The 20035-nt window shown below is 37.8% G+C and overlaps 1 long non-coding RNA gene across 1 annotated transcript in view; it reads right to left on the bottom strand.

The window, feature by feature from the left end:
* Positions 1-449: 449 nt before the first annotated feature.
* Positions 450-20035, bottom strand: part of LOC146768580 (uncharacterized) — a 55473-nt gene continuing 35887 nt past the window's right edge. Inside the window, exon 4 of the long non-coding RNA XR_014958631.1 lies at positions 450-18032. This is a non-coding gene — a long non-coding RNA (uncharacterized LOC146768580). The remainder of the gene's footprint in view (positions 18033-20035) is intronic.

Below are 20035 nucleotides of genomic sequence, written 5' to 3'. Positions count from 1 at the left end.
GTTCCAAGATTCATTTCTGCAATTATTCAGGAAAGTAGGGAGAGCAGCATGCAAGCTGCTCTCTGACACATCCCTTGAGGAATTAACTGAAGTAATATGATGTTGGCTATTCATATTCTTTTCTTTCAGGTAGAAACATATTCTTCATAGATATGTTGTATAGTTCACAGGGCTAGTTATCTCACTAGTGAACTAAGGAGCAGCATCCCTGGAGGTTCTAGTCCAGTGTTCACCCTGGTGAGATTGGAAAGCTATCTGCTATAGCAGGAGAGTCCCATAATTACAAAATTATTTAGGTTGGAAAAGAACACTGAGATCATTTGGTCCAAACTTTTGTCAACCAGACCATGGCACTGAGTGCCACATCCAGTTGTTTCTTGAATACCTCCAGGGATGGTGACTTCACCACTGTCAGAGTCCAGGACATCCTTCTGGCTGCCCTGGCAGTCTCGAGACCCTGGCAGGGAGCTCAGAGACCCTGGCATGAAGTCAAAAACAGCTGTGGCTTCCATTTAATCCATGGAATAAGCTGCCAACTTTGTATGAGGAATTACAAGCCACAAGGGTTTGAGTAGTGTGAGAGTTGAATTAACACAGGGTGATAAAATATAATTTTGGGGATTTTAGAATGTGGTTCAGGGGAACAAGATGGAGGGATTTGGGCGTGTCTTGACCTTCTTCTCCTTCTTGTCCTTCATGTCTTGCTGTAATGGTGACACTTTTCTATAGGTTTAAGGTAGAGATACACTGTCCAACATAAATGATAGATATTGGCACATTATTGTAAACATAGTACACATAGTTTTTAGCATAAAATGTAACCACCACCCTAGAGTTCTGACTTGCTAGACAGAGCTCAGAAGGTCTGAGATAGAATGCTATAGATAAGGAAAAATAAACAACCTTGAGAAGCTGATCTTATGCATTTCAGACTCCTTCTTTGGCTGCACGGGCTGGGAAACAAGGACTCAAGGACTTTTACAATCTTGGAGTCACCTTAACACCATGGACCCCGAGACACCACCTCCCTGAACAGTCCATTCCAATGTTTAACAACCCTTTCTGGGAGGAAATTATTTCTGGTACTTAACCTGAACCTTCTCTGGCACAGATAGAAGCCTATTACTTGTTACCTGACCCCCACCTGGGTACACCAGAGTGATAAGGTCTTCCCTGAGCCTCCTTTTCTCCAAGCTAAAGACCCCCCAGTTTCCCCAGATGCTCCTTGTAGGATTTACCTTCCCGACCCTCCCAGCTCTATTGCCATTTTCTGGACATGTCAGAGGAGGGAGGCCAGAAATGGTGTAAAACAAGTTTGCAAACCATGCTGTTTGCAAAACTAAATACTGTGAGCTGCTTAAGCTGTGATACTCATATCTAAAGGACTGCTTGTCACTCACATTTCATGTCTTAAGCTTTGTTTTCATTTCAGCATTGAAATTCTAAAATGGTGTTTAGGATGAGCACTAGCATTCAGCAGCTGCAAGTTGTTAACATATGATCTCTTCCTGCTGTAAAAGCAGCAATCCTACAGAAATGCTTACAAAATTCATAGACCAAATCATTTAAACAAAACATTCAATACATTCTCCAAACATTAGGGGGGAAATAAATTCAAGAAAGGATAAGATTACTTCTATAAATATTTTATTGCTAAAAATATTCCTTAAAGCACATTTGTGAATTGCTCACACATAGTTTTTTGAAAATATCCATTGCTTCAGGCATTGGTTAATTTTGATCAAGCATCTTTTCAGTTATCCAGCAGGAGATTATGGGAAAAAAATTGTGCCAGACTTTTCTGAGAGGTGCAGATTGAAAAGAAGAAATTGTGCAATGGGCACAACTTGCAAAGCAAGAAATTCTGATAAAACATAGGAATTTTTACACAGAGAGTTGTTCAACACTGAACCTTGAGTAAGCTGTGACACTGGCTGGTAATGTCAGTAGGAAATACCCAGCTAAGTTACCTAGGTACAATGAAATAACAGGAAATGACAGAAAAGAATGAAGCAATGTTACTGCAAGGAAAATGGCAAGGAAAGAGAAGATACTCTGAATGATGGGGTTGTAGAAGGGAGTATCATCAAAGAAAGACAAAATAAAAGCAAAAATCAAACAAAAAAGATTATACATTCAAAGGAAATTTTAGATTGCTGCAATCAAATAAAAGATATAACAAATAAGGTAATTAGTGGCACAGCTAACTGCTTCAGATAGGAATTTGATTTAATCAAAACAACTACAGTGATTTTCTAAAGATGAGATCTCAGATCAAATGGGATGTGTCCTGGTGACCACTGAAATGACAGGTATATTGACTGTGTCTTTGGGATGGGACAGAGAAGTCTGCAATACACAAATCTTGTTTGCTGTGATGAGGATCTTGCTGTAGCTACACAATTTCTTGCAGGCTATTCTTGCATAAAGCTGATGTTATACACTACTCTGTTTACTTTTAATTTCACTTAACATTAGGTAAACAATGAAAATATCAATTATGTATCTAATTGAAATGGTATTATCAAGCTGAAAGAAAAGCTGAAGTATGAAGATTTTCCCTGACTCTTATATATGTGCAATATATGTTAATAAACACATCTGCTTGATTTAAAGAAAGAATTCCAAGACTCCATTTGCAGTCCTTTTCAATAAAACTGTCTGTAAGCTCAAAGACTTGCCCTTCTTCAGTCAACGGAATTCTTGAAATTTTCTTTCAACAAGTAAAAGCCAAGTCCCTCTTCTGCAAAATGAGATTTCTGTAACGTTATTTCAAAAGATCCTTACATTTGGGCAAATGTGGAGTGCTGCAGAATTTGCATCAGTTATTGTGCAGACTCAGGCAACTTAGAAAATTACACTGCCACTTTTCTCGTTATGTCCTAAGTGATTTACTGTCAATACTACTCAGAAATAACCAGGAATAGTTCTCACACTGTAATTTAACTGTAAACAAAGCTAACTGAATATTTACATAGTTGATCTACTTTGTTTCCACATATTTTTTTAGCTGAGACACCATTCCACTGTGTTAAATACCTACTTCAGCATAAAATATTGTTGGATTTTCTAATTTTTCTTTTTATTTTCCTTTTTTTTTTTTCTTTAATGAATTCCATATGCCATGGGTAATTTTCATTTCTCTAGTGACTAAACAAGGAGACCTGTGGAAAACAGTTCAAGTATTCTGAGAAATTCTTGAAACAAATTTGCTATTATAAGATTATGTTGATTCACAAGAATTTAATTCTGTTCATGTTCTCCAATATCTTTCATATTTATTTAATTTTCTATAAAGAGGTGATTGGAATTGAAATAGAGCTGATTCAAGTTCATTTCCTGTATCACAAAGTACATACAGTAGCTGCTGAATGCTTCAGCAATGCAAAGGAGTTTATAGGGTAGTCCTTACCTTTGTAAGCAATTACTGTCTATTGTATGATGATCTTTTTTCCCCACTTTACTTCTTGTGTTTTACTGATTCACAAAGCAACATTCACCAAAATACTTTGTTCCTCTGTGCAGATCTTGACCTTACTCTAAACGTAAATTGACAGCTACTCAGCTTCTGCAGTCACACTAGGCCCAGAACTACTTTGCTGTTCTGTTCCTACATGAAAACAGTTTTTTAATGAATCACTCATCCTTTCTAAGCTGAATCTGTCTCCTGGATGAAAAACACCCCCGTGGCATAGAGAGCAATGCACAACTTTCCCAGGCATTGTCCTGGGGAGGCTGTGAGAAGATCAGAGAAAAGAATGAGAAACAATTCTTATCTCCACTTGCTGCACCTGTTGTTGTGATTATGTGGAATGTGTTATGGAGATTTGTTAAACAAAGGGTGATTTCTTAGTCAGCAAATGGTGATGGTGTTTTAGAATAAAGGACCATTTAGGAAAAACTCTATTGGACTGTCTGTAAGGGTGATGAGTTTCTTAATAAGTATTGTGTAATAAAGTGATTGATCAGCCTTCTGGAATAATGGAGACAATGCTAGTTATTACCACGTCGGGGATGACACACACCTCTTTTTTTTCAGCTGCCCCTGAAGCTCATTGTAGAAGCATCCCTTCTGCTGAAGTGCCTCCCTCTGTGAAGCTTCTTTTTCCTACACAGATGGCTATGTCCTTTTCTAGCACGAAATGTAGTCCTACTTAAACACCCAGGCAGAGAAATTTCATGACACAATGTATTCCTTAGATCCATGGTTCATGCTAGAAGTGCAGTAAAAATTGGTTTTAATCTTTAGTATTAGCGTAATGCAAAAAAAGTTATCTTGACCCAGCACTATTTTATATATCATTGTTTCTCTTTTTAATGTAAATTCTAGGCTAAAGGTTGTGAGAATGAACAGTAGTAAGGCTGCATCAAACTTTAACTTGAGCTAGGACTTTCAGACACATCTTGTACCCCATGATTTAAATGTCTTTCTCATTTGCTCTTCTCTTGCCTGCCAAAAACAAGGGGAAAAGAAATACATTGCATGTATGGTGCACTCTGAGCTAAGTCTACAAAATCTCATTTTTGTCATAGAATGTAAAGGGAAAATGCGGCAATTGCTGAAGAGATTTTGTTTGTATTTTTCCTTACCTTGTGAAATCACAGGCCTTTGAAAAAGAGGAAAGAAGGACACTTGTATTTCTATATGAGCTCAAAGAGTCCTTTATTTCCCCAGGTGGGGCAAGAACAAAGATGCTCTCTGAGTGGATGCAGGAACAAATGTCGAAGAAATCAAAGATTACAGCAACCTAAATAGGGGGTGGGTGGACAGGGGTGCAAACCTGTCTTGCCCAATGGGGATAAACCAGAGAGGTATGACATCAATTATAACAACCTATGATAACATAACAGGGGTGGGCACGAGGTCAGGGGACAAATAAACAAGCTAAACTGGGGTGACTGATACAGAACTTTCTCGAAGAAACTGGGCACGGTTACAGGATTGACAGCCAAAAGGGTATAAACAAACTCAGATTGATGGAACTAAATAAGAAGAAAGCGGGGAGAGGTGAGAAGATTGATAGATAACTGGGTGCCAAGTGGTGGAAACTTTTGGGGTAAACAACTTGGATCAAACCAACTGTGTGGGGACAAATGGGGGACTACAAAGGATAACTAACATTAATAAAAACAACTGACTAAATAAAACCACACCTCAACACCTTAGCAGACACCTGTCTTTCAAACTGAGAATACAAGAAATTTGTATTCAAGTTAAAGTTATTATGCTATAATGTCAAATTTATTTAAAAAGTTTTCTTCCTTTTTAGTCCCAAATTCATCAAATACATACTCTTTTGAAGGGTACATTTCTTTTTATTCTGACAGCTCATCTGTGGATTTAAAATAATACAGAAATAAAGCTTTCTTGCAGTTCAGAAATTCTTTCATCTCTGTTTGAAATTACCTAACTGCCTCAATCAAAAAAACCCTCTGGAAAATATGTGCCAAGAGATTTGTGTGTTTGCAGTTCTGGTGAATAGATCAAATGTGCCACTCTGTATGTTTTCAAAATCTTCTTTTCTACAAAAGAAGTCACAGCATTCATAGTTCCTTTTTTACTGTGAACTAAAAAAGTAGCACCTCTGTCGCGGTATGTCGTTGTACAAGCTGGCTTGTACTGGGCAATTTATTTGGCTAAGAAAACCCGCTGGTTCCATAAACCTGCCCCTGGGCTGACTGACAGGAACCTCAACAAATCACATCCCATCCCAAACTGCAGACATCCCGCGAGTCCGGGAGCTGGGCGGTATCAAAGATCAGACCAATGAGTGATCCAAGTAGATCCCTTTTACAAAGAGGGGCTCAACCAATAAATGCTCTCTGTTGCCACATGAAAATCAGGTTTTCTCTGTCTCCAACCTACCCCCGCCACGTTACACACCTCTCCTAATATAAACAGTCCCTATACACTGAAAAAAACAAACTAGTTTGAATCATGCCAATTCACTTCTTCTTTATCACATGCCACTTGTTTTCTTTTTTTTGTCCTCATCTACATTCACCTTAATGCTTCTAAATCATCATTGATTGGTGCTGTGAAGACTAGAAAAAGCTATGAAGCTAAATTAACATTCACCTGATAAGAGATAAAATTAAAATTGTTATTTACCCACTATGGGGTTTTGCTGAAGGCAGTTCCTGCTTTTTCAGAAAATCAGCCTACTGTTAAAGCAGTAATCCAGGAGGAACTTCTGATCCAAAGGTATTATTCAATATGCTTTAGGTCATGCTGCAAACTCCTTTATTATTCATAGCAACTGCCTTGCTTGCTTTAGGTTTGATTTGTGGCTGTGCTTGAAGCCCAGAAAAAGAATTCAAGAGTGGAGTGTAGAGGAGACAGTGTATGAAGGCATCAGAGAGGAAAAGAGAAGCTGCACCTGATACAAGGCATACTCAAGAAGTAAAAATACACTTTCAGCAGAGGCATTCAATGGAAGTGGTGCCAGAGTGTGAACAAAGGCAGCCAAGAGGGTCCCCAAGAAGGAGAGCCAAACCATCAGGTGTCTTATTTCAGCAAAGGGAGGAGGAGAGGGAAACCCGAAAATTCAGAAATTGTAATGATGGCACGGCCTCAGAATGGCTGTTGGATTTCTCTTAAGCCTGCTGAGCTTTCTATACAGAAACCTCACTTATCTAAGTCCATCAAATCTTGTTCTCAGCTTAGTTAACTTGTGCCTACATGAGAGCATGCCAGCAGGTCTTTGGGATAATAAACATGCTATATATTTAAGCAGCAATCAGCAAAACAAAGTGCCAACCCTCTGCAGTGTTGTTAGTGATTATATCCCTGTTCATCTTCTTAAGCACAACCCTATACAACCCTGTATTGAAAAGTGTACCTGGATGTGACACATAGTCACTGTTTTAAATGTCAAGACTTCTGTATTTCCTTACTAACAAGAGGGATTGCAAGTTCCGCAATGTGTTTCAAATCTCCATTGTAGCAGCTACTAACGTTTTATTATTTATGTTCCTGTTCATATTCTGTGCAGTACATTGATGATTCTGTTACTGTTTCTTTTCTGCTATTGCAGTGCAGAAGATATTTAATGATCCAATGAAGAAAAACACCCAAGAATTATAGGGAATAATTATCTCACTGAAGAACAGTATGAATTCCCTAATAAGTCCTTCCTCCCCCACTTCACTCATCTCCCTGAAAAATATAATAAAATCTTTTATTCACTTGGGCAGAGTAAAGCAAAATGGAAAAGCTTTGTTGAAAGCATCTAGATAACGTCTATTATTCTATGAGAATAAGGTTTGTGAAATAGGCACCAGATATATACACCCAAAGTACTCATCTTAACAGAAAGTAGGTCATGGCTAACATAAAAGTGAATGCTTCAAAATAATCATTTTAAGAGGGTGTGACAGCATAAGAAATTAAAATATATAAATTCTAAGCAGTTATAAAAATCCACTTGTAACCAAATGTTTTTCAATAAGCTGCCTGTACCTAATATTTTATTTAAAGGTTAGCATTCTCAATATCTACCATAATTTATTTTCCCAAGAATAAAACAGAGCTGCATATATAACAGCTGGGGGGAGATTTGTTTATCTGTTCTGTCAATAGATAGCCAAAGTTTGCAGACTTTTCTTGGGTGTAGACAGGATGGGAGCTTTTCCTATTTCTATTTTCAAAAGCTTGTCTAAATCTATGTTCCTTTACAAAGCATTACTGAATAAATATGATCAAGCAGGTTTTCAGGACTATAATTTTAAAGAGGAAGGTTGGTAATTTAAAGTCTGAAGGCACTATATCACTGAATCAACTGAGTAAAGAACCAAATCAACATCCTACAAATATGTGTCAATTGAGTCTCTCTGATGTTCAATCCTGTATTTTTGCTATTTTCAGGTTACAACTGTACCACTGAGACAGACAGGAGAGCAATTGTTTTAAGGGGTGCATCAGGCACATCTTCACCAGCTGGGCAAGGAAGGGGATTGTCCCATTCTGCTCTGCACTGGGGTGGCCTCACCTCAAATCCTGGGGGCAATTTCAGGTGTCATAATGAAAGATATAAAGCTGTTAGAGGAGGGACACGGGGTGAAAAGTGTAGTGGGAAGACATACAAAGAATAGCTGAGGGAGTTGAAGTTGTTCAGCCTGGAGGAGAGGAGACTGAGGGGAGACCTGGCAGCATCCTCAGAAGGGGAAGAGGAGAGGCAGGCACGGATCTCCTCCGTAGTGACCAGAGACAGGACCCAAGGGAGCTGTATGAGGCTGTGTCAGGGAAGGTGTAGGCTGGAAATGGGTACCAGGAAAAGGTTTTTCACCCAGAGAGTGGTTGGGCACTGGAGCAGGCTCCCCAGGAAAATGATCACAGCATCAAACCTGATAGAGTTCAAGAAGCATTTGGACAATACTCTCAGGCACATTGTTGGATTCCTGGGACTGTCCTGCACCGGGCCAGGAGATCTTGATGTATCCCTTCTACCTCAGGGTATTTTATAACTCTATGATTCTATGAATGGTAAAGCAATAGCTTTATGTTTTAACATTAAACATTCCCAAAAGAAACTACCAGAATTACTAAGCAAATATTTAAAAAAATAAAATAAAAAAATCTCCAAATTAGGCAATGATACTCCTCATTTTTCATTTAGATATTTCCATCCTGTTTCCATATGTTAATGAAAAATTTATTAGTAGAAACATGTATCATAGAAAGAATTGGCTGAGCAATTATTAAAAAAAAGTAGAAGGCTTGCCTTGTGTTCACAAAAAACTCACAAGTGCGTGAATATTGTGTAGAATCTTATTTCTTATGCCTGATTAATGAACACTTGTAGAGTTTCTTTGTTTTACAGTTTTCACAGAGCAATATTGTAATTGACAAACCCTTAGCAGCTTTTGGAAGCTACATTCAGTATGTTTGCTATAGCTTCCCTTAACCATGGCTGCAATATAATTCACTATTATCTTGTTGACAAGGCTATAATTTGTTTCACACATCACTGTTCATTAAAATTATATGTACTTGTGCTCTGGTTTTGTACCAGTTCAAAGCTCAACTACCAACAAATTCATGGTCAATTAGTTTGACTGGATGAATAACAGTTGGAAAACTACATAGTACTCACCTTCCCACATTTAGTGTTTACATGAAATTAGAACCTCAAAAAACCATTACAATACAGAGAATTAGTTGCAGTTCTCCATTTCTTTCATTTAGTGGAAGATATCATTTTCTTTTAATCACAAAAAAAAAAAACAACCTCAAGTAATTAATTTCTTTGTTTAGGCCGGTAAATCTGAAGAAGCTCAGAATTAAATCTAATGAGATTTTAAGTTAGTACATATTTCTCTAGGAACTGCAGAAGTGAACTGAAGATCCTTTACTGTGTGAAGCTTATACTTGCAAGACTGATGCTTCATGCTCATGTTGCCTTTTCCCTAAACTGGTGTAGCCTTTTTATTGGTAAAAAAAAAAAAAAAAAAAAATTGAGAAAAACTTCCAATTTCTTATTCCTAATAGATATATTCTTCTAAAGAAAATATTCTTACTTGTCATTCATCTTTCTTTGTGTCATTTGGTTAACTTGTATGTTTCATACAGAATGAGTGCAATGTTTTCTTAGTGTGCACAGGTGGAGTTAGTGTCGATTTGCCTCATATTTCAGAGCAAGTTTACTTCTGCAATTGGGAATGGCTGCACATGCAAACAAATACTGTACTCAGGGGGGACCTTAGAGTCCAAGACATCTGCTGAGGAACAGCTACACATAAACACTGATCAGTGAACAGAATCTTAAGTCACACAAAGGGCAACAGATGATCCAAAAAGTAAAAACACTGGGTAACAAAACAGCTTGAGCCAAACTCAGACTTTCTCTTGAATGCGGCAGTGCACTTCCTACAGGGAACAGTTGGCCAGGATGAAATGTATCTTGTTAAAAAGTGCATCATAGTCATCTGTGATCTTACATTATGAGTCCTTAGATAACTCCTCCTGTAAAAACTATAGTTTTTGTAATAAATTTTGGAAGGACTTTATTTGACAGAGGAAGTTTGACAGAGGGATCCATCCAGGTGTCTTTATAAAAGTGGAAAATACTAAGTTGGCTATTCTTTTTCCTTAAGCCAACTCATTCCCAGTCTACTCTTTCTGCTCTTCTAAAACTTAACAATGTTCAATAGGCACATTCATATGTTCCAAAGGTTCATTTAAATCAATTTTCATTCAAAATCTTACATCCATATAAGAAAACTAAGTTTATGGGTTGCTGACAGACACTAATACAAACATATAAAGCAAAGTCAAAATTTAGCATACAAAAAACCCAGCCAAAAAATCACAGACATGTTGGTTTAGTTGAATATAAAATATGGCAAAAGAGCTTCCACATTATTTGAGAGAAGGGGACACAATCTTTTTTTCTTGTAAGCCCTTTACTAGTACCAACTCCTAGGGGTTTTTTCCACCTTTGATTTAGCAAACCAGGTTCTGAATTTCAATATTCTCTGTAAACTCATGTTACCTGTTCACAGAAATCATTACAAATCAAAATTCCTCAGAAGACCTTGTGCTTTAATTTTTCAACTACTGCCTAGAGCAAGACAGCAAAGACAAGCCAAGCATTTAAAAGGGTGATTGTCTGGAACTTTTTTTTACCATATTAATGATTAAATTTAATGAAAACAGGGGGAAAAAGAGGTCAAAAATACCATCTCAGAAACTTTTATTAGAATTGTGTTCTGAGTTAAATTCTTGATGTTATACAACAGAGGTTGGGCAATTTGAATATCTGTTGGTCATGAGCAATTTTTCTACAACACGGACAGTACCATAATGTATCTGATCATGCCACACTGAAAGACAATAAGTTTACCTAGATATTAGGAAGAAATTCTTTATGTTGAGAGTGATGAGGCCCTGGCACAGGTTGCCCAGAGAAGTGTTGGATGCCCCATCCCTGGAAATGTACACGGCCCGGTGGAATGGATCTCTGAGCAACCAGGTCTAGTGGAAGATCTCCCTGCCCACATCAAGCAGATTGGAATGAGGTGAATTTTAAGGTCTGTTTAAATCCAGACCATTCTACAATTTTCTATGATTTTTCAAAGATAACAAACAATCCCCTTGTAAATGAAACAATATGGCTATATATCTTGGACCCTAAGAGAGAACACTCATGAATATCCTCATGAATATTCTCCATGAATCATGATGGCCAGGATGCTAATTACAGCTGAACAATTTATGAAATAAAACATATTTAGATATTACATTAAACAAGTCTGGGTTATAGAAAAACTATGATTTTTCTATTATGGGTGTTGTGGAAGCAACACTTCTTTCATGGAAATACATAACCCTTTAAATGCCATTGAGGTGGGTCTGAAAAAGGATTCGAGGGCTACAATAAGACTGAAGAAATGCATCATAATAATTAAAAGGAAATTTTTTTCTGAGGGTTCACAGGACAAGACTCACTAAGGAAGATCAGGATTCAAAATGTTAATTTTAACAACGGGAATGATATTTAGGTATTTTTCAGACTTGTTAAGAATTCTATCAAGTATCAATCATTACACATGGTTGAGAAGACCTGATTTTAAAATAAGTAATTTAGAGTAAAATTTTTCATCCTCCATGCATGCAGTCTGGCAGTAATGGTTTGGGGATGACTGCATATGCTTTTCAGACTGTGAACTTTAGAAAACATGACAAAAAGGTTATTAGAGCTATCACATCTTCCCATACCTTCCCCATGTCTTTGTTAAGTATAACCTACTACAGGATTTGGTGTGGAAGTCTAACAGTTGCAGAAAAGGAAGAGAGAAGAAAAATCAAAATCTAAACCTTAGATAGACAGAAATGGTTGTCTAATTGCATCACTGTCTCTTAAACTATTATCTGGATAGTTTTTCTCTGATTGAGTGCAGAAGGGCAGTTCTTCACCCAGATGTCTCAACCATAGTCAATTATTGGCAAAAATTATGAACACAGTCATGGTTTTGTTGCAGCATATGAACAAAACCTGAAACGGCTTTTAAAAATACATATTTTATGTTTCTTCTAACTCAGAAACAGAGAATAAGTAATAGCCATAAAATGTCTTCCTAAAAATAAGCTAAAAGCCTGAAGCAATAGGGTAACAAGAAATGTTCTTACAGTAGCAAGGGTTTCTGAGGGAGGAAGATTTTTAAATATTTCAAGGTGATTCCTCAAGGGAAATACCTCATATTTCTGTGATCTCCAGGGCAAAGTACAAGAAATGAACTTACTGGGAAAAAAAATTAAATTTAAAAGTTGGTTTGTCAGTGCCAAAAAAGCAGATGATGGGTGTTTATATACTACTCCAAAGAGACCTTTAATATTGGATAATGCATCTGGCAATTTATATATGAATTTAAACCTACCAGATTTGATTGGCTTGCTAGCCTCAGATTAAAAAAAAAAAAAAAAGCCTAATTCTCCCATGCCCATCAAAGCTACTGTCACCCAAGCAAGGGCACCCTACCAGATATGGCTATCATCATTTCAGGTCCTGCCCTCTCATATAGATTACACTAAGAAAATCCAGCTTTGGCAATGTTCAGGATCTAAGAGGGATAAGATTTTTAGATAGCTTGACTGACAGCATCTCCTGCAGTGCTACAGGGAAATGGTGGGCTACTGCAGAGAGTCTCAGGCTGTCAATGCTTTTTGTACTCCTCAGTGTCATTTCTCACACACCCAAATCACAGCTGTTACTGCTGCCTTGTTCACTCTTCTTCAGTCGGTAATGAACTACACAACTTTTACTTTGCCATGATAACTGATGGATAAACCCCCCCACCATATCTCACTTAGCCTATGAAGAGCTTCAAGTTTCACTTGTGTTATTTGAGGAGGGATGACAACTGACACATCTGTGTCATGAGGAGAAAAGGCAGTGAAAGGACAACCTTGTTGAATGAATTGCCCACGAGCAAAACAACTTCTAGTCCCATGCAATATAAGAGAAGAAAAGTAATATTTCTGTCCTTAGAAAATGACTGATTTTAGCTCAAGAACAATTTATCAACAAAATTAAGGCAGAGAACTTGCAATCTTACTAATATGACCACACATTCTTACAATTGTAATTTCTAAAGTAATTAGTTCATAGATTAATAAAATAATAGAACAGCCTTGGTTCTAAGGGACCTTAAAGATTATCACATTCCAATCCCCTGCCATGGGCAGGGACACCTTCCATTATCCCAGGTTGCTCAGAGCTCCGTCCAACCTGGTCTTAAACATTCCCAGGGATGGGGTATCTACAGATTAACTGGGCAACCTGTGTCAGTGTTTCACCACCCTCATAGTAAAGAATTTCTTCCTAATGTCTCATTTAAACCTACTGTCGGTTTGAAGCCATTCCCCCTTATCCTGTCATTCCAGGACTCTATAAGTAGTCTCAGTCTTTCCTGTAAGCTCCTTCAGGTATTGGAAGGCTGCAATTAGAACAACCCAGATCCTTCTCTTTTCCAGGCTGAACAATCCCAGTTCTCCCAGCCTCTCCTCCCAGCAGATCTCTCCATCCCTCTGCTCCCCTCGGTGCTCCTCTGGCCTGGCTGCAGCAGGTCCCTGTCCTTGCTGTGCTGGAGCCCAGAGCTGATGCAGCCCTGCAGGTGGGGTCTCAGCAGAGCGGGGCAGAGGGGCAGAATCCCCTCCCTGCCCTGCTGCCCACGGGGCTTGGCATGAGCCCAGCACACGGCGGGTTCTGGGCTGCCAATGGCCAGGGCATGGCCAGCCTCTCCCCACCAGCACCCCCAGTCCTTCCCCAAGGGCTGCTCTGGGTCTGTCCATGCCCAGCCTGGATTGGTACTGGGGCTGCCCTGACCCAGGAGCAGCAGCTTGGACTTGGTCTGTTAAACCTCGTGAGATTCCCATGGGCACTTCTTGAGCTTGCCCAGGTCCCTCTGGATCACCCTTTCCATCACATGTGTCAGCCACACCACTCAGCTCAGTGTCATCAGGAAACTCACTGAAGGATGCATTAGATCCCTTTGTCTATGCCAATTAATGAAGACATTAAATAACACTGGTCCCAAAACAGACACCTGAGGGACACCACAGGTCATGGATGTCCATCAGGACTCTGAGATGTTAACTGCAACCCTCTGGATGGCACTATCTAACCAATTTTTTATCCATCTCAGAGTCCACCCATCAAACCCATGTCTTTGCAATTTAAGAGAAAGATACTGTCAGGGACCACAGAAATCAAAAAAAGTATTTGTGTGATTTTGTCTACTCTGAATTCATTTTAATTAATGACTCACATCCATTGTGCTAAGAATCCATGTGACTGTCAGCAAAAACATAGCTAAATTAGACCAAACTTGTCTCGAAGAGTGGGCAGAGGGAACAAATTCCTGATTATCAGGCTTTGCAGGAACTTGATCCAGACTGTGACTACATGGAAGTGTACAGCAGGAGGGTAATGAAGAAGATATGGATTCAAACACTCTCTTGAGCACAGGAGGAGAGGTAGGAGGCTGCACATTTGTAATACTGTTGGTAAATATATTTTCAATTTTGCTAGAATATTCTTCACCACTTCTGCCAAATTGTATTTATAAATTATTTATTTCTTACAACTAATATGTTGAGATACCTACACAGAAAACTTAGGCCTTTCTGGTGACTAATTAGCAATCATGAGCCAAGGCATTTATTTTCCAAAAGAACACAACCCTACTTTAAAGACTAGAAGTGACCATCATATCTATACAAATTTTTCCAGCTGTTTCTTATCTTCATGGTTAATAATGTATGTGGCTTTTAAAGTCTTATGTTATATAGATTTGAATTTTAGCTACTGAAATTCTTTGTACTTATTAATTTAGTTAGTTCAAGCATCCTGTTCCATTAGAAACATTCTAAATTACTGATGAGTCTACTAAATTACCTTTTTAACCTTCTTCTGGATAAACTAGCAGAACAGTAAATGTTAGAAACACATGTAGGTTGGCCAGATGGCTTAAGGGAGATATAACTCCACCTTCATGCCTCTCATTAGCTCTACTCTGTATAATGTAAATTTTCTAATCAGATGAAGTGGTCCAGAATTGCATAGTTCTCCCATTCAGACATTATCTAAATGCATGCAGCTCAGAATAATTTAATGTATCTAATACATTTCATCTAAAATGCTGTATATTTTTAATAGTTTTTTTCATTACCTCTGAAGCTCTGCTGTCTTCAAAAGAGTTTTAAATTAAACTAACTTAAAAACAAGATTATATCATTTAGTGTCATTTAATCTATAATATCTGGAAATCAACTTCACCCTTGATTTTTGACCAGTAGGCTATCATGGGAAGTCAAAGTAAAATCACAAATGCAATTATAATAGAGTTGGGTTCTTTTAACTGCAGGTTGTAATTCTGGCATGTGCTCCATCATGCCTTTAACAGTTTGATATCCAGATTCCTGTATGATCATTTTTTAAAACACATCCTTGCCTCATTTTGTGTTTTCACTGACTGATTCAACACTTTCCAGAGGGAGAATGCCATGTTAGTAGACAATATAAAGTAACAAATAGTGCTGAACTGAGATAGGGATGTACATCTAATCCTTAGGAAGCAGTGACTTGCCTTTTCCTCAGTCTCCATGGTAAGTTTTCTTGGTTCTATGGGAGGTGCAAATTTTCTGAGAAACAGAGGGTTTATTTACCCAGAACCATCTGGAAATTGCAATCCTGAAAAACCCAAGTGCACAGGTAACTAACTTTGTTGAGACATATCTGAGCTGTGGAAAAGCAGATTGTGCTCAAAGTGCTGGGAGCAGAGAGGGGTGGAATGCTTAAAAAGCATGCAGGTACTGATAATGGTCTCTAAATGTGAAGGTCCTAGTGTATGTAACACAAATGTATATTCCAATTTACTGAGGAAAGTTAAATCCCTCTGTTCAATGAGAAATCTATTGTGCTTTTCATATGTAGCTTCTTTGGTTTGTTTGGTTTTACTCCACAATCTCTCCTAAGGTATATTTTGTTAGAGGGGAGGACACAGAAGGACGGTTATTATCCATTATTTTATGATTAATAACAGCAGTTTAATGGAGGGAAAAACAACAACAAAAATGAGGTGGAACAATGATTGCTACTTCCTAACCACAGGTTTCCTGGTCTGTACTGGACTTTTAAGAAGCTTTGTCAACAAATACTGCATCATGAATTATTCATTTTATCAGCTCTATTAATTCCATTACAACAGTAAGACATCCCTAGGGAACTGAGACTCAATTCTCCTTCTGTCTACTGGCATCACAAGGAAATCTAAAGGAGAGACGGAAAATGGCCCTACCATTCATCACATTTTGTTTGGCACGTTCAGAAGAGCACATTATTTATACATGAAGATTAAATATGCATTTATTTGTCACAAGCAAGGATAAAATGATTAATATGACTTCTGAAAACCAAAAAGAGTTTACAAGGGAAACAAGCAATCCAGAATTGCAAAGTCACAATTAACTTTTCAGTTATTTTCAGTTATACAACAAAAAAATAGTATAATGGGTAATTTTACTGCATAACTGAAAGAGGTGGTGGGTTTGCATCACAGAGCCTCTTCAGATCAATGCGTGATAATGCATTAAGACATTATATCAGATAAAAAGCCTCAAGAAATATAATCATATCTTACAATAGTATTTTTTTATCAGTGTATTTTAAAAATATTTGTATGCCCCTGCACTTTGCAAGACAGGGAGACACCTATCTCAGCATCTGAAAAAAGTTAGTGATATCATAATGAGCAAGGACAAGTCACTTGTACAAATCATCCTAAAGGCAGTCACTGCTTACTAAAACACCTGTGGAGATCTCTTTTAAAGACACCATGGAAAAGAGAAATGAATTGAATGAGACTGGAGGTGAGATGTATCAGTTAAGGTAGGGATATTTTCTAGATTTGAAAGAGCATATTCTATAATTCCTCTGTATTTCTCTTGAGATATCAAGAAAAACAGGCCTATTAAGAGAGCTTCTGGAGAGTGGAGGCAGCAGCAGAGAACTGACCATGAGGGAACAGAGATGATGCGGTGAGGGCTGCATGGCAATATCTTCCACTGCAGATTTCATGCTTAGATCACTGGAGACCACTTCATTCCTCCTGCATGGAGCACTCTGGGTGAATACAGAGCTCCTGGTGCCAGTTCCAAACCACTTTGGGCAGAAGCACCAGGTTAAGAAAGCCAAATCACTGATAATTAAGTCTATTTTGACTGGCATTATTTCTTTTTCCATGCAAAACAAGTTCCCTGTCACCAGATGAAGCTGGAACAGAGACTGCAGATGCAAGTCAGAAGAGCAACAGTACCAGTTAAAAAACATTAAAAAAACATTACATTTCATTTGTTTCCTTTAAGCCCGGCTTTAAGTTTAGCAGAGGAACACAAGTTTAAGAGTATAAATTTAACACATTGATTTAGGCACAAACAGGTTTCAGAAAAAAAGCATTTAAATGTTTCTCAGTGTCCAGAAACTCTCAGGGGCTGTTTTGTGGCCTCTCTGAGCCTTCCTTTTGCTCAATCCACAAGGCCTGGCACACTGCAGGAAAGGAACTGTTATTTCAATACTGGGGCTCTACCACACGTGTCCAAAAAAGGGGTATTTAGATGCCGAAATAGAATTGTCAAAGTTCAGTACTTCAGGACAATTGTGAGAAGCTGGCAATGTTGAGAATCCAAATTTGCAGCTCAAACACCTAGAGCCTAAATGGTACCTAAGGCACTGGAAAATAATGGCAGCCACACAAAATGTAGCAATGAGAGACTTCCTTAATTTATGTTAAGAAAGGATTTGTTGTGCTACTTCAATGTGTCCTTCTAAACAGCAGATTTCCTGAAATGAAAATATCTTGATCCTTGGGCAGCATTCTTCTAAGAGGAAATCTCTCAAGATAGATGTTCCCAATTCCCATTGGGAATCTGAGCCACAGATATCTTCTGCAAATTTGGCCCAATTCATTCTGGAGATATTGAACAGAGTAAGTCAATGTTATCAAGCCCTTCCAGCAAAGCTGCACTGCTGCATCTGTAACATAAAGAGAGGAGAGAAAAGTGAAATGAAGACTTCAGTGGGCTGTTGTTGTACTGTGGAGAACACCACTTCTGCAGAAAAATCACTCTTGCTTCTTAGGTCCTCGTGTATTTCTACCCTCAGTTAGATGAGCTGAATAATTCAAAAATATGGCTGTAGATACATTCAGTTCTCAAAACTGCTGAGAATTATAAGCATAAAGAGCACACAACCATAGCCATAAAATCCAAGGAAAATGAAGCGTTTTCTAGACCTATTTACTTGTCTAAATATAATTCATTCAGTATAGTTCATCAACTTTAACTGTATCTACTTGTTCACATTATGAAGGTCAAACACAAAAATGGATTTGAACTCCAGGCATTTATATATCACTAGGTACCAATCCCATATATCAATGGCTCATAGAGTGAACAAAAATAAACACTTCACTAACTTGATAGTCTGTGGAACAGACAGTCTGGAAAAGATGTAAATAATTAGTGACACACCATATATGAGAGACCTGGAAGAAGGTCAAGAAATCATACCATGAGAAAGACTCAGACATGCATTTAACACTAGAGCTCTCTCTAGGTTATCATGGTTGCATTATTTTATTAGTGTTGTTAAGCAGAGAAGTAATATGACTTGGTAAAGCAAAGCAGAGTAGCATATTTTCTTTTCACTGCCTGAGCATTCATTCCAAAGATTTAAATGCAGGAAGGTTTTTTTGTTCGTGTTTTCTTTCACAGTCTTCAAACACCAGGAAGCTTAGTACGGAATCACTGTATGGTGTGACAAAGATCAGACATTTTAGGGTAGAGCAGAGAGCCTTGACTTTTTTTGTAATGGCAATTTGCTTGAATAGTCAATAGGATATTTATTTTTAATGGTACTACTAAGTTCTGAAATTATGCTCAGTGGGTTGAGTTATCCTGGAGAGACTTCAAACATAATATTGCAAATTGTGCAATAAGGTGTGTTACTTTAATCCCTGTGTTAAGGACAGTCTTTTCAGATAATCTAAGAACTATTGTAGACTTTCAGCTGAATGTACAAGGCAAACTGAGCCAGTTTTGCAATTTTAGCAAATTTTGGCTTCAAGGCCATGAGAAGATGCAGTAGACACAACTCAAGCTTTAGGAAAATGTGCTTGCGGTTCAAAAATAACTGAGGAAAAGACTCATTCAGTAAGTTCTGACCTTCATTCTGTTGATACTTTTGTATATTTCTAACTCATGCATATGAATAATCCTCCAGACCCCGACAGCCTTATTCATAAAATCAGCAAGTATTGGAATAATAAGTTCAGTCCTACTTTTAGGAGTAATTGTTATTGATCATATTACGATGTTCCCTGTTTATTAAAACTCTTAGAGGTATATCTGATTAAATATAAGTAAAAGAAACCTACTGAGATTTTGATTTCCCTTATTAAAGTAATATTACTTGCATATAACATGCATCAAAGTGCATGATGCAGGAGATACATGAGTCCTTGGAAGTATTCACGTGAAGTCATAAGAGTAAAAATAAAAATATTAGTTTGTAGTAATGATGTAGATAAAACATTTATCCTTTTAAGACAATCACAGAATGTGTTTGAAATCCTTGTAATATATATGGTAGGGTGTTTTTACTACCAGTTATTAGATATTTCATCATCAAGGTCAGTTGCCAGGCCGTCCTTTTCACGATATTGCACAGTTAATGGCTGATGTTAATAACTGGTGATGCTGTAGTGTAAGATTGGCAGAAGTGCAACATAAAATCAACAGAATCACTTATTTAAACAACACTGTGAAAATTATTTTGGATGCAATACACTGACAGGCATCACAGACATTTCAAGGCCAGAAATGATACATTGAAAGTTGTGTTTGCTTTATGAGGAAGAGGTATTGTCTACTTTCTGAAACATGACATTTCTTTTTGTTCTGGTCAAGACAGAGAAGTTTCAAAGATGATAATAATTGCCACCATGTGTTTTAGAAGTATGTATTGCCTCATTAGAA

This window comes from Lonchura striata, chromosome 1 (genome assembly GCF_050655825.1).
Source record: "Lonchura striata isolate lonStrDom1 chromosome 1, ASM5065582v1, whole genome shotgun sequence".
NCBI classification, from domain to species: Eukaryota; Metazoa; Chordata; class Aves; order Passeriformes; family Estrildidae; genus Lonchura; species Lonchura striata.
The sequence above is the reverse complement of the archived record's forward strand: the minus strand, read 5'-3'. Positions and strand labels throughout refer to the sequence as shown.